Here is a 15,031-nt window from a genome sequence, read left to right on the forward strand (position 1 = left end):
AAGATAATGATAATAATAATAATAGGCGAAGGAAGAGGAAAGAGTAACCAAAATAGGATAAAACAATCAGACAGACAAAAGAGAGAGTAAAAAAAAAAAGTCATATGAAACATGTAGACACAGAAATACAAACACTGACACACACAAAAATTCCCTAAAAGTACAAAATTGGAAACACTATATACAAACAAAATAAATAATAAGATGAAAGATGAAACCTATGAATAGCACTGATTTTATTTTGCATTAGCCACCTACTGCTAGGCATGGAGATGGGCATGCAAATGGTGCCTACACCCAGTAAGACTAAACTCACTTATTTTAAAGTGTTGAAAATGTTTTTCACAAGGATTATGCAATTTTATTTTACTATTTTATCTTTAAAAATAATTCCTTTTGTTCTTTTTAGTTACAAATATTGTTCCTGACAAACTGATGCAGCTTTTTAATTTAGTTGCTGTGTTAACAAAATCAAGTATAAATGAAGGCCCTAAGGAGTTAAATTAGTCAACTATTTCAAAATGCAAGTGTTCTTATTGTAATTATCTTTTCAATTGTACTGTTCTTCGTTTGGTCTATTCTACACTGTTTTTCATTTGCTCTAATAAACCACTGAGCAAAAGTCAGTGGGAAAGCAAAAGGTTTATTCTCTTAATGGTTGCAGTCCATACTCAAGGGGAGTCAATGCACAAGTTCAAGGTGGAAACCTGGATTGAGAATTGAAGCAAACCGCATAAAAGAATGTTGCTTGCTTGCTGGGTTTCCCTGACTTGTCCTGCTACCCTTCTTAGAAACCCAGATTCACCTTCCCAGGGATTCCATACTTAAAATGGACTGGGTCATCACACATCAATCATTAAAGAAAGAATATTCCACAGACTTGCATACAGGTCAGTGCATGGAAGCAATGCCTTTTCCTAAAGCCTTCTTTCAAGCAAGGGCTAGTAGAAGTGAGGGTGTCTCTGAGTCTTCAGTCTACTCTTACAATACCTCCTCTCCTATTGGGTCACCTTGTCTAGCACTGACATGAGAGTTTGTGCCTAATCTAACTACATCTTGCTATGCTGTGTTTGGTTGGTATCCCTGAGAGGCCTGCTCTATACTGAAGGGAAATGAAAGAGTGGATCTTGAGAAGAGTCGAGGTGGCAGGGTAATAACGGAAGAAGTGGAGAGATGAGAGGCAGTAGTTGGCATGCATTGTGGGTCAGAAGACTATAAATAGGTAGATAATAAATAGATAGATAGATAGATAGATAGATAGATAGATAGATAGAGAAATGTTATTCACAAACCCCTATGTCTTATCATGTAAACATAAGGATTATGCTGTATTTAAAATATAATAAAACTGTATTTTGCTATCTGCTATCAGAATTTTCAACGATCACTTCTTTGTTTTATATATACCTTACTTGTTTGCTTTTTTTCTGAAAGAAAGATACTCAATGTGCTTCATACTGCTAGAAATTCTAAGATATCACTATAGATTAGGAAATATATTTTCTACTAATTAGACAAAGTACCCTGTTAAAGAAAACGTATTTCTAAACTGTAGGGCCTTGAGAGTTATCTCCTTCCCATTATTACTAACAATAGACAATGTTCCTATTCATGAAAGCACTGACACTTAAATCTTGAGAGCTTCCTGAAAGAAAGTTATGATGAAAAAGGCATGTAAAGGCACAGGCTGGCAGGACTTTCACGCAGAGTTCAATACCTGGAGCTCGCAGGTTGGAATAACACATGTGTAGGCATGCGTGCACGTGCATGCATGCATACACACAGTGGGTGATAAAGAAGTGATGGAGAGAGGATACATAGATACAATGCATACATACACAAATTCACAATCTTCAAACATACACACACATACAAATGCATACATACACACACATACAAATGTGTTTTATACATACACATATACAAGCACCTGCACACAGTATAATTTTATGAAAGAGCATAGTTGAATTTTGTAACTTACACTACTCAGTATGACTATTTACTTCATATGTTTTGCTTCAGTTGATATCTTAAGATATTGATGTAGATTTCATATCCTGTTCTTGAAAAGCCAATTTGACATCAGAGAATACCACAATCCCATCGTTTCATTAATACAGAATAACATTGTTATATTGACAATGGATGTAGAAGTGACATAATTGGTTCAATTTCAAAATATATCTATTAGCTTATGTGTCTCAACTGTCTAGAAATAACCAAGTAGATGATCAAATTCATTTGACTAAATTTAGTTCTTCTTCGTGGGTACAAGTCTGGATACATTATCTCTTGAAATATGCATTTGAAAGATCATTCATTGTGACTGTATAATCTGAATTCATCAGAAAAGGTATTTCAAAAAATGAAAAATATATAAAATGATATTGACTTATATACTGAGAACAAAGAAGCAACTCCATTTTTAATTAATTTTGAAATACAGAACTAGTTAATTAAAACTGATTATGATATCTATAATACAAATAATTATATTGAAAATATTTTATGAAACTTTTTATATTTATAGATTTTCTAAGAAATTAGAACTTTTTATTTCTTTTTTATTTGTTCTGTCACCAAAAAATTTAGAAATTTAGTGACTTATTAGAGTGTAGAAATTTGGAGAAAATAAGTTTTTTGTTTATTTATCAAGTCAGTTTTTTTTCTATTGCAAATTTTGTATTTTTTCATTTATGTTTATGTTATATAATTCAATATTGAATTATCTGAGTGTCAGGCTGAGTAAAACTATGGCTGTATCTATAACCAGAGGATGGATACACAGACATATTATTGGACAAAGTTAGTTCTAAGAGTCAATCAATATATAAAGGCAAAAACACTCATACACATGGAATAAAATAAATAAATCTTCATAATGGTTTTTGAGTAGTGAGATCTCCTATATTTTAGTTAAAGGCTATGATATTGTATACACTGTGGCTTTATAAGGTAGAAGTTGGATTATCACTCCTCAAAAAGTAGCCTTCTGAAATACTATGCCTATGACATCATATTCATTAAACAGAAGTTAGTCTGATTAGTTACCATAAAATGGAGTATTTAGCTCTAATATCAAATGCTATGTAAACACATCATATGTTATCATTACTTCTTTATATTTTAGTGATAATTATAAACCCATGTTATGATATTGATTCTTGCTTATTTACTGCCTTACAAAATCTTATTTATTTTTTACCTAGTCATGTATGTCTTCTGCTTATTTAAAGATCTCAACATAGTAGCTTAAAGAATTCCTACCCATTTAACTTATTTCTGTTAATATTGTAATGTTGTACCAGAGTATCCTCACTTAAACTTGTAAGCAACATTAGATCTGGAAGAGTAAGTTATGTGGTCCTAGTTGAAAAAGAATAGGAAGAAACATCCTTCTGGTCCAAGACATTAATATGGACAACAAACAAAGTGCATTTTGAACTAGGATTCAAAATACTTGCATGACATGGGTAATTAACAGAAGGACACTGGCTGGAGTAATTAAACCAATGATTTCATGCAATTTGCTAAGAATATTAAACAATGTAATCTATAGTAAATAAGCATATTATATGTTATTTGAGAGAAAATTAAAATGAAATAGAATGAAGCCTTTTAGTCATAGGTGTGGCAGAATGAGAAACATCAACAAAAGCACTTCATGTAAAAAAAAAAGCTGAAATAGTTTGGATAGAGCAGAGTGAATAAAGAGTAATAAGGAGTGAAATTTTAAAGGCAATGAGACCTGTAAGTAAGCCATTCTAACTACTTGGGTTTTCATTCAGAATAATGTAGGAAGCACCTACCAAATGGAAGGAAGAAAAATGACTGAATTGCAGGTGAAGCCCAGAGTTAATGTGTGAGGAGCTGACAGAAGGCAGCTATCATCCTTGCAGCCATCTTGAGCCATATACCCTGACAAGAGACTTGTTTTCAACAGCCTACAACAGCTGAGCACACTCTGATAACATCTTGTTCTATAGACCCAGGATTTTCCCTTGGGTGTGTGTGACTTAAAGGCATGACTTAAGAAGTGAGACTTATAAAAGGCGAGAGGCAGACAGAAGAAGGCTGGAAACTTGGAACTTGGAGGCACTAGGGACTAGGAATTCGAGACTTGGGACTTGGACTAGGAACAAGGGACTTGGAAGGAGAGAAGAAGAGAGACTTGAAAATAAACGGGACTGAATCGCACTCTGTTCTCCATTCTTCGTGTCTGCCCTCACTCTCTCTCTAGCTGAACCCTAGGTTGCTGACTGGAACAGCTTGCAGTGCGGGCTCTAACAATTTAGCCCCCAAAGCTTTTGGCAGTTTGGGTTCCAACATTTGGCAGAGCGGTCCCCGACATTTATGTAAGGCTTATTGCTGCTGAAAGGCAAAGCATTATATCTTGAAGGTTTGTAATAGTGAAGCAAGAGTGTGGCCCATTTTGGATATATTTGAATATTATGGATCACATACCATCCTAATGCATTGTTTCTGGCTTGGGAGAGAAACTTTTAATTTTAAAAAATATCCAGGTTTTTCTACATCAGAATGTAAAAGGATGGGATTGTTATGCTTCTTGCTTAAAAAACAAGGCTGTCAACTGGAACAATAACCTTGAGCTCAATGTTCAGATATGTTATGTTTGTGATATTTATTAGAAATTAGAGTGGCAATCTTAATTAGGAAGTTGATTATATGGATTTAGTGGCAATTAAAAAGAAATCCTATGAAACAAATTTTTTTGATAAATTTTTATGATGACATACTGAAGGTTCTAATATATATATATGTATATGTGTATATGTATATGTATATATGATGAACAAATGTAAGCTTTGACAGAAATACACTACACATTGATCACTGACAGACTGAAACATCCCACTGCCTCAGTGGAGTAAGCTGTAAGGAATGATGTTAAGTTTTACCAGATGATATGAAAATGATGGCAAGAGAGTTTTGCATGTTGAAAATATAAATAGAGTTTGACTATGGAAAAAAAAACATATGGACATTAATGTAGGACAAAAGTGATGATGCTATGTTGAGTAAATTATAAGGTGGTGAGATCTTAGGATTCAGAGACACAGTGGTCTTTGTCATGGTAATGAAAAGAATACTAAAAACAGTCTTCTCAATTCCTATCTTATCCCCATGATAGCTAAGTTGATGGATGCTAATACTGTACAAAGAAAACAATTTATTTATTTCATACTTCTAGAGTCTGGGGATTTGAAGTACAATGCTGACATGTACTGAGAAACCCCTTTCTGTATAACAAAATGATGGAAAAGCTAAGGAGAAGAATGTACATGTAAGAAAAAAGCTTAAGAGGGGAGATGTTGGGATGCTTAGTGAACCACACTAGTGACAACTGGACCAATTACTGCCTGCCTAAGCATTCCTGTCACCTGGGCATTAATCACATTCAAGAGCAGTCATGAGTCAGTCATTTCTTGAAGAGTGACAATATTCTACTTTGCAACGAGATTACATTAGAACCAGGCATGACAATGGATTTTGGTAAGGATGAATCACATCCAAAGATATCAGAGCTTGCAGTGGCAGAGAGGAAGGAGAAAAAGCTGAACAAAATTAAAACATACTCACGTGATCTTTACAATATTGTTCAAATGTGTGTAATGCTCCAAACTTATACAGAAATAAGACATTGATACCCAATGCATCATTAACTTTCACGTACATACAGACAACTTTAATATTGTACTTTTTGTTCATAATCATGTTTATTTTTCCATTTATTATTACTTGAGAATTAAATACAATCATGTTTTTTATTACATTTACCCAATTCTTTCCCATTCAATTACTCCCTGATATTCCCTACTACTTTCACTTTTTAACTTCTTGTGCTCTTTTATTAAGCCTCACTGAACACACTTAGTTCTTTCTGTGTGTGTGGAGGTGTTATGTACTGCATCATGTGTATCCAAAACCATGTCCATGAAGAAAACTAAGTCATCAGTTATGAATAGAACCTTAGCGAGAGTTGAGAATTCATGAGCTCCTTCCACATTTATGCTTGGGTTTTGCCTAGCTTGATCCTTTTCCTTGTATATGCACTCATGAGAACTGTGAGTTCAGAGAAGATTCTACCTTGCCCAGCAACTACATTACAATATAGTGTCTCATTTCTGGTCCATATGGAGAGCATAAGTATTGTTTCACAGTGTATGCTTTCTCTCTTCTACTCTTACCATATCTCAACCCTTTTAGCAATGATTTATGAGGCTTTTTTTATTTATGGGAAGGTTCCACTTAGAGATGAGCAGTTCATAGTATGTTATGCTCTGCACACAGGCCAGTTGTTAGACTCTGTGTTAATCTCCATTTTCTACAAAAAGAAATTTTTCTGATGAAGGCTCAGAAAAGTGCTAATTTATGCTTATGAAGATAGGAGTACGGGGTTAAGTTTATTAATGTCTTTATTTAGTTGAATAAGCTGAATATCACTATTAGGTTCTACACTAGGCACTATGACCTAGCCTGCCACAAGTTTATGGACTGGTTAATGGTACCAGACATGAATTCTGTCATGCAGAAACAACTTTAAATCCAATAAGAATGTGGTCAGTTATTCCCGTAACATTTATACCATGTTTATACCAGGGAACATATCTTGAAGATCAATCATTATTGTAGTTCACAGTGTCCAAGTTGATCAAAACTATTGATTACTTTCTCTATCAGTTCTGTGCATAAAACCCCAAGCACTATAAAACTAGCCAATAAGGTTAAAACTTCTAGGTTTTTACCAGCTTAATTTTTTTCTATATGTTAGGTCTTCAGGATTCTATACTTTATTTCAGAGATCTTAACCTTATCTGTGTTCCTTGCCACTCTGTTTGCAATAGTTTTTCACTGAAAATAACCTAAATATCAATCTACTGATGAATGGATAATGACAATTTATACATACCCATGAAAGGTAGAAAGATAGAGAGAGTCATTATCATAAAGAAAAATGATATTATTCTGAGTGATGAAATGCAGATTCAGAAATATAAATGCTTTATGTTCTCATATGTAGATAGTAGCTACAACTATTTCAATATGTATGTTTAAATTGGAATCATCATATGAGAAAATTATAATGTGCTATTGGCATGAAAAAAGGAAAAAAAAAAGATGAGATAGTTGGGGAAGAAGGAACAATGGGATTGGAGGGGCCAAGTGATTGTATCAGAGTATTGGTAGAGAAGTAGAGAATGGAGTGGGGAGAGGAACAAATAACTCTGAAGACTTTGAAAAAAAGCCATATAGAAATTTACTACTGTAGAAATATTCGTGTGTGTGTGTGTGGTATGTATGTATGTATGTATGTATGTATGTATGTATATATACACATCACAAAATGGAGTTATCTTAAAATACAGGGGAAATTTGCTTTCTCAGATAACATAGAGTATCAAATAAAAGTCTAATTCCAGTTATGGTTTACTTTCATTGGGTTATTGCTAAGTGGGATCCATTATAGGTTATTGTCATTATTTCTGATTACCTGCAAGAGATTAATGGTATTCTAAATCCTGTATTATGTAACTATTAGCATTATGTGTAACTATAAACAAACACATTTGTGACTCTTAAAATTTTAAATATGGTGTTTTCTCACCTTTTGTAAATTTTAAAGATTAATGATGTGTATGTGCACATAATACATAAAAAATTTTGTAAGTGGAATTTAGTATATGATGTGAAGCTGAAAATAATGCAATTGTCTTGAGAGTTAGTTTGAATGAAAAAGATAGTAGTATTAATTGAGTTAGAAAAGAAAAAAAAAGATATTTCAAACTATTATGTCAAAGTCTCAACATTAAAACCTCTAAAGTGTCCCCAGTAGCTAATGTCATGGGGACAGCCAGGTCCATTTCTATGGATGTCAAAGGCTCTGGCTTTGAGCTTTGCATGCTACTGACTTTGAATGCTGCACTAGGTAGCATCTTTTGACTTACCTGTGACACATGTATTTCTGTTTTACTCAAATGACAAATATGATTAGCTCACATTATAACCGATATGGTTCTTTTCTTAAAATAATATGTTAATAATTAATTTTATTATAACCAGAACAGAGACATAATGTGGAGAAGCAAAATAATCATTTTAAATAAATCACACATATCAATGTACTATACATGTACTATTTATTGTACAAGCAGATGTAGAAATGTTCACTTTTTGTTTCTAAAATTACTGTGCACATTGTCTACTTTTTATGTTTAAATACAATTTTAATTTATTTTAGGTTTTTATTACATATTATTTAAACCCTAGATTCTCATGAAAAAAAAAATGTTACATATGTATTGCCCTTGAGGAAAAAAAGAAAGAAATTTGCAAAACACTTCTATATTTAGAAATTTGGCTCCTAAATTTAAAGTTACTATTACATAACCAACCGAGCAAAATTAAGACAAACATAAGAAGGAACATACAATTCACTGCAAATAAGCATTTAGCTTATGGTTAACCAGCTACTTGCTACATATTTAATGAGTTAACTGGTGCATATTAATTAAATCTTGATTGTTTGTTTGAAATCTCTTTTGGAGGATTTTCTACCATCTGGTTAACTTACTTTAAATGACTAAAGCCGTAAGTAGTTAATTGCATTCCTATTAATGCACTCTTGTTTCTAAACATGTTAGCCTTCTAATGAGCACTTCAGAAGGTTTACTAAAAGAATATTTTATCAATGAGAAGAGATGTTTGTTGACTCCTCTGCTGCTAAAGGAAGGTACAGATAGTGCCAAGCTGTCATTAAACTCAATTTGAATTGTTATTTAAAAGAAATTGTCACACTCTAATAGTAATTGCCTTTCTTATAACATCTATGTGCTGTTATTTCCTGCAATGTAGCTACAGAACTTAGAGTAAATGTTCTCTCAATTCTCATACATCAAACATGAGAGTACAGATAAGCACAATTGCTTTTTCAAGTACGTACTGTACAGACAACTACAAAGGTTGTAGTATTTTGGGTTACTATGTAAGTGTGAGCCCTGTATTATTATGGATTCCTGTCAATCCAGTAAGTACACATTTTAATTGCATTAATAACCAACCCCAAATTTGTCAATAAACTTACCTCAGAAAGCTGGTTATGAACTGATTGGTTAGGACTTGATAGCAACTCGTATTTCCTCTCCATAGAAATTGTGCAAAACTTGGTTCTTCAGCCTAAATATTGATAAACATGTACTATAGCAGGATAAGTTTAAAGTAGTACTTTTCACAGTAGAAAATCTAGAGAGAGCACATTTCCAAAGTGCTACAAGAAAATATTGTAAGTGTTATTACCACAAGCTCCTGTTGTATTTAATAAAATTGATGTACTTACCCTGGTTTGACCAATACACAATGTAACGTGTAAGAAAATGTCACATAAAATTCCATAAGTAGGAACAGATTGCATCTTCTAAAAGGTTAAAAAGGGGGAGGAGGTTGCCAGGCAGGCAGTGGTGGTGATGGCTCCTGTCTTTAATCTCAGCACTTGGGAGGCAGATGCAGGCAGCTTTCTATGAATTCAAGGCCAGCCTAGTCTACCGAGCTTGTCCCAGGACAGCCAAAGTTACACAGAGAAACCAAAACAAATAAGTAAAGAAACAAACATGGAACAACCGTAACTACAGGGCTTTGAATCAAATAAATAATCGCTTGTTTTCCAAATTAAAGCTATAGAAAAGAATATTTTATCAATGAGAAGAGATGTTTGTTGACTCCTCTGCTGCTAAAGGAAGGTACAGATAGTGCCAAGCTGTCATTAAACTCAATTTGAATTGTTATTTAAAAGAAATTGTCACACTCTAATAGTAATTGCCTTTCTTATAACATCTATGTGCTGTTATTTCCTGCAATGTAGCTACAGAACTTAGAGTAAATGTTCTCTCAATTCTCATACATCAAACATGAGAGTACAGATAAGCACAATTGCTTTTTCAAGTACGTACTGTACAGACAACTACAAAGGTTGTAGTATTTTGGGTTACTATGTAAGTGTGAGCCCTGTATTATTATGGATTCCTGTCAATCCAGTAAGTACACATTTTAATTGCATTAATAACCAACCCCAAATTTGTCAATAAACTTACCTCAGAAAGCTGGTTATGAACTGATTGGTTAGGACTTGATAGCAACTCGTATTTCCTCTCCATAGAAATTGTGCAAAACTTGGTTCTTCAGCCTAAATATTGATAAACATGTACTATAGCAGGATAAGTTTAAAGTAGTACTTTTCACAGTAGAAAATCTAGAGAGAGCACATTTCCAAAGTGCTACAAGAAAATATTGTAAGTGTTATTACCACAAGCTCCTGTTGTATTTAATAAAATTGATGTACTTACCCTGGTTTGACCAATACACAATGTAACGTGTAAGAAAATGTCACATAAAATTCCATAAGTAGGAACAGATTGCATCTTCTAAAAGGTTAAAAAGGGGGAGGAGGTTGCCAGGCAGGCAGTGGTGGTGATGGCTCCTGTCTTTAATCTCAGCACTTGGGAGGCAGATGCAGGCAGCTTTCTATGAATTCAAGGCCAGCCTAGTCTACCGAGCTTGTCCCAGGACAGCCAAAGTTACACAGAGAAACCAAAACAAATAAGTAAAGAAACAAACATGGAACAACCGTAACTACAGGGCTTTGAATCAAATAAATAATCGCTTGTTTTCCAAATTAAAGCTATAGAAAAGATCAAGTTAATTTTGTAATGAAGTAAAAAGAAGGAAAGAAAGATAAAAAGAAAGGAAAGAAAGAAAGTGTCTATGTCTCTTGATTTAAAGTTTTATCTTTGCTGAATTGCAAAATTTGCTGTGTTTTTCTGTAGGTCACTTCCAAAGTGTTTGAAAATAATTGGTTTAGGCATTCTATAAATGCCAGAAACTAACTCAGTCTCCATTCTGCTCCTAACAGACTTTCTAAAGTTGGTGCTTCTCAAACTATTTTTAAACACTTGCGCCAGTGGCTTTCCTAGATAAGCCATGTGAATTGCATTTGGAGTTATATTCCAGGAAAAAAAAACATAACTAAATTACTTCTGTTCATGAATCTCTAAATATAGCCTCTGCTTTGCCTTGAGCGAAGGACTTGGTAATATCTAGAGTTCAAAAACATGATAACAATATGTTCATGTAGCTAAAAATATCTGAGTTTCTGTTAGCTTTGGGAGAAATGAGAATGTACGTCACATGGATTTTGATTCTGTAATTTTACAAATACTGATGGGTAAAAGCTCCCATGAGTTAAAAGAGTGAAGTAAATCAGATTGTATCACAAAGAAATAAAGCTAGGAAGGAAGCTGTTATTGTCGTTGTTGTTATTGTTTTCAAGAAAAGATTGATAAAAGACACAACTTACCATCATCTGACATTACAAGAATACATATGTTAACATTTTGTTTTATAATGTCATGTGATTAGCAGAATTTGACTGGAAATAAAGAAAACTTTGAAAGATACTTTGTAGACACTAAGTTTTATTTGTTCAGCTACCTACATAAGCTTATGTGTTGAAAATGTTGGGAATAAAATAAGATGGGAAGTTATAATAAGATGCTGCATAATCAGGGAAAGACTGAACAAGGCAAGATATCCTGGCTACAGGAACAAGACACCTCCCTGGCATTGGTACTGTTCCCTAAAATACATCCAACCATCATCAGAGAGGATTTTATATAGCAAGCTATAGAACTCAACTGTGGTTAATTATTCAGCAAATTATATTGGGCTCACAGATAGTAAATGAAGAAAAATAAAGGAAAAAGAGAATATGACTACTTCTAGGTATGGTGGAGAAGATTTATTGTGATATGTGAGAATATAGAAAGGAAGCAGAGACTTGTGGGAGAGAGCCTAGAGTGAATCAGCACCAGTCTCTGCTGGGCCATGTGAGGTGAGATGGAAAGGAAGGGCTAGAGAGGACCCAGTGCCCAAGAGGGCCTACCTAGTCCAAGAGACCAAAAGGGCTAAAACAAAAGAAAAACAAACAAACAAACAAAAAGCATGTAGTAAAACAGCTGAATTATATAGGAAAGAACAGTTCCTGGAAGGCCAACCCAACTTCTAGGATAGAGAGTTCAGGGTAGGTATTAGGATAGGCCAACTAGAAAGATCCTGTAACACAGTGGTCCTCTTCCTTCTTAATGGTGTGATCCTTTTAAATGCTTTCTCATGTTATCATTACCCTCAACTATAAAAGTATTTTGTTGCAATTTATAACTTTAAGAAGGCTGAAAACTTATAGTCTCATAGCAAATCCTGACTATTTACTTTGAGAGAAAAGATTTGAGTGGATGGTTTTCAGCTGACATTCATTCTAAAGTCAAGAAAAAAGTCAGGTTCAGAACTAACTGTTTTAGTTAGAAGAGATGACAGAGGTTCTGGTTAGTCAACAAAATGATGGACTGGGTATTAGGACTATCTTGTACCTCACTGGTACAAATTGGCATAATTATGCTTTAATTGTATTTTGAGAGAAAAGTTTTATTTTAACAGGAAGGTGATATGTAGGAGGAGCTAAGGTGGGAGGAGTAAGGAGAGGAAAAGAAGGAGTAAGGACAGGAGGAGAAGGAAAGGAGAAGCTCGGTGATGAGAGAGAGAGAGAAAAAGAGAGAAAGAGAGGGGGGATACGGAGGCAGTTGTTCACGAGTCTCCACCAGTCAAAGATAGTTGATATATCTAGGTTGGGTATTGGGTTACACTTCTGATTGAGCATTACCAAACTTATAAAGCCTTTGATTAACATTTTAAAAAAATGTATAAAAGCAAAAAGGAAAAGGGGGCATGGGATAGGGGTTTTCTGTGGGGTGTGTGGGGGGGGAATGGAAAAAGGGGATGGCATCTGAAATGTAAACAAAATATCCAATAAAAAAAGAAGGCTGATAATTGTAATAACTTAACATATGATTGTCTTGTAAATATTTGTGATGGTTGCTCTTATCTACTTGGCACGATCACCTAGAAAAAAAGAACTGTGAAATTTTCTGATTCAATTGCTAGATAAGGAGAATTTAAGAGGGACGTTGACCCTAAATGTAGATACCTTCATGCCATGGTCTGAAGTCCTAGACTGGACAAAAAGGAGAAAGGAAGCTGAGAAACCATTGAGCTTCTTTATGTGCACCATGTATTCAGATGCTGAGCTCTGTGCCCTAAGATCAGGTTACAGTCTAGACATGAGCACTGTGTTGACCATTATGCTATAAAGAAGGCTCCCTAATTATCTCTGATTGGTAGATAAAAAGCTAGAGCCTCTGACTGGGCAGGGAAGATAGGAAGGCAGAACTTCAGCTTGAGTGAAGTGACCATGTGGAGGGTGGAGAGGACAAAGGAAAAGGAAAGTCAGAGGTTGCCATGAGGCAAGATGGACCATGAGGATGGAGCATGAGCATGTGGCCAAGAGCTTGCCCTGGGGACAGAAAAGAGCAGAGCAAGGCTCAGTTAGCAGGTAACAGGAGGCATTTGTCTGGCTATTTAATAGTCTAGTCAGATTAGACTAGCTCAGAACCTACTGTGCCTAGTGTCAGCAGCTTGTTGACAAAACTTGATAGCTTTGGGTTGCTGACATTGAAAATAAATGGAATAATAGGAAATAAACCCCTCACCAAAAAAACAACAACAACAAAACCATAAAACAAAAAAACAACAACAGCAAAAACACAAAAAATACAAAAACAAAGAACAAAAAAATTACTACCAAAGGAAACTGTACTTGTCACACTATGCTTTCTGAATATGCATGCCATGTGACCAGATGCATGAAGTTTCTGCTACTGTGACCTCCCCACAATGAGGAGCCATACCCCTAAACCAAGAACCAAAATAAACTTCCTTTAGTTATTGTTCTTCTGTGAGGAATTTAGTCACAGAAATAAGAAAAGTATTAATAATACGATATTGAATGAGTAAGCTCAGTTTAAAAACAGTATTCCTTCCTCACAAGAAATAAATTATATAGAAACATTTCTTATCATTATTTGAAATGAATTCTCAGTGTGTTTTTCTAGAACCTAAGCCTACTTTCACGTGAGTGACTGTGTGCCATACTATCTCTCTACTTGACTTCTGTCTGGTTCCTTTTGTTAACTTATTCCCTGGCCCAGAATATTAGTTCAAGAAGAGGCCAGGCAAAGGCAGGAGGATGACAGGAGGGACAGATGGAGAAACTCACAGGGATAGTCCTTCTCTACTTCATTATTGAATCCAGTTGGGGCCTGACGTTTTGATTTTCTTCTTTCAAAGAGAGAAAATGAGGAATTCTCTAAGAAAAGATAAAATGAACTTGGTCAACTGGCATTAAACAACAGTATAAATAGCCCTTTTTATTCACTAAACATAAATAATTCTTATCATCAAATGAGTCATTTGGACCCACTGCCCTCAACCCATGAAATCATATGCAACATATCCCCTCATTTGTTGCAGCAAGACAAAGAAGTAGTAATGAGAAAATTAAAATGATGTGAGTTTGCAAAAAGACCGTGCCTGAAGTATTGCTATAATATACGTGAAGGACTAGATATGTAGATATGCTGGGCAATTTATGCTTAAGATTGTGTCTCTGCTTAACTAGGCACATTTTTTTTTTCATGCAGACAAATGTTTTTAGTAGGTAAACAAAAAGTTTTACAGCAAAACTTGCACACTCAGCCTTTTTCCACAAAAAAATATCTAGGAGACAAGCGAGCACATAAGATTCACGTCCAGCAACTGGTGGTCCACTTGAGAACATTTGACCACTTTTAATTATTTTTGACATTACAATAATGTTACTATCTCACATAGGTCTCCAAATCAGCATTTTAATAGCATAAGGCAAAAGCTTTATTTCACTAAAGATGATGCCAAATTTGTTATGTATAATATTTTCTATTCATCTTACTAATAGGTGGATAAATATAATTGACTCTACTGACCTTGAATTGTATATGTGAAACTATTTGTTAAACAGATATGGAACATTCGCCACTGTTATTGCTGCATACATACCCTTCCTTTGCAGTAACTTACCACTATGAAGCCC

This window comes from Arvicanthis niloticus, chromosome 11 (assembly GCF_011762505.2).
Source record: "Arvicanthis niloticus isolate mArvNil1 chromosome 11, mArvNil1.pat.X, whole genome shotgun sequence".
In the NCBI taxonomy this organism is placed as follows: Eukaryota; Metazoa; Chordata; class Mammalia; order Rodentia; family Muridae; genus Arvicanthis; species Arvicanthis niloticus.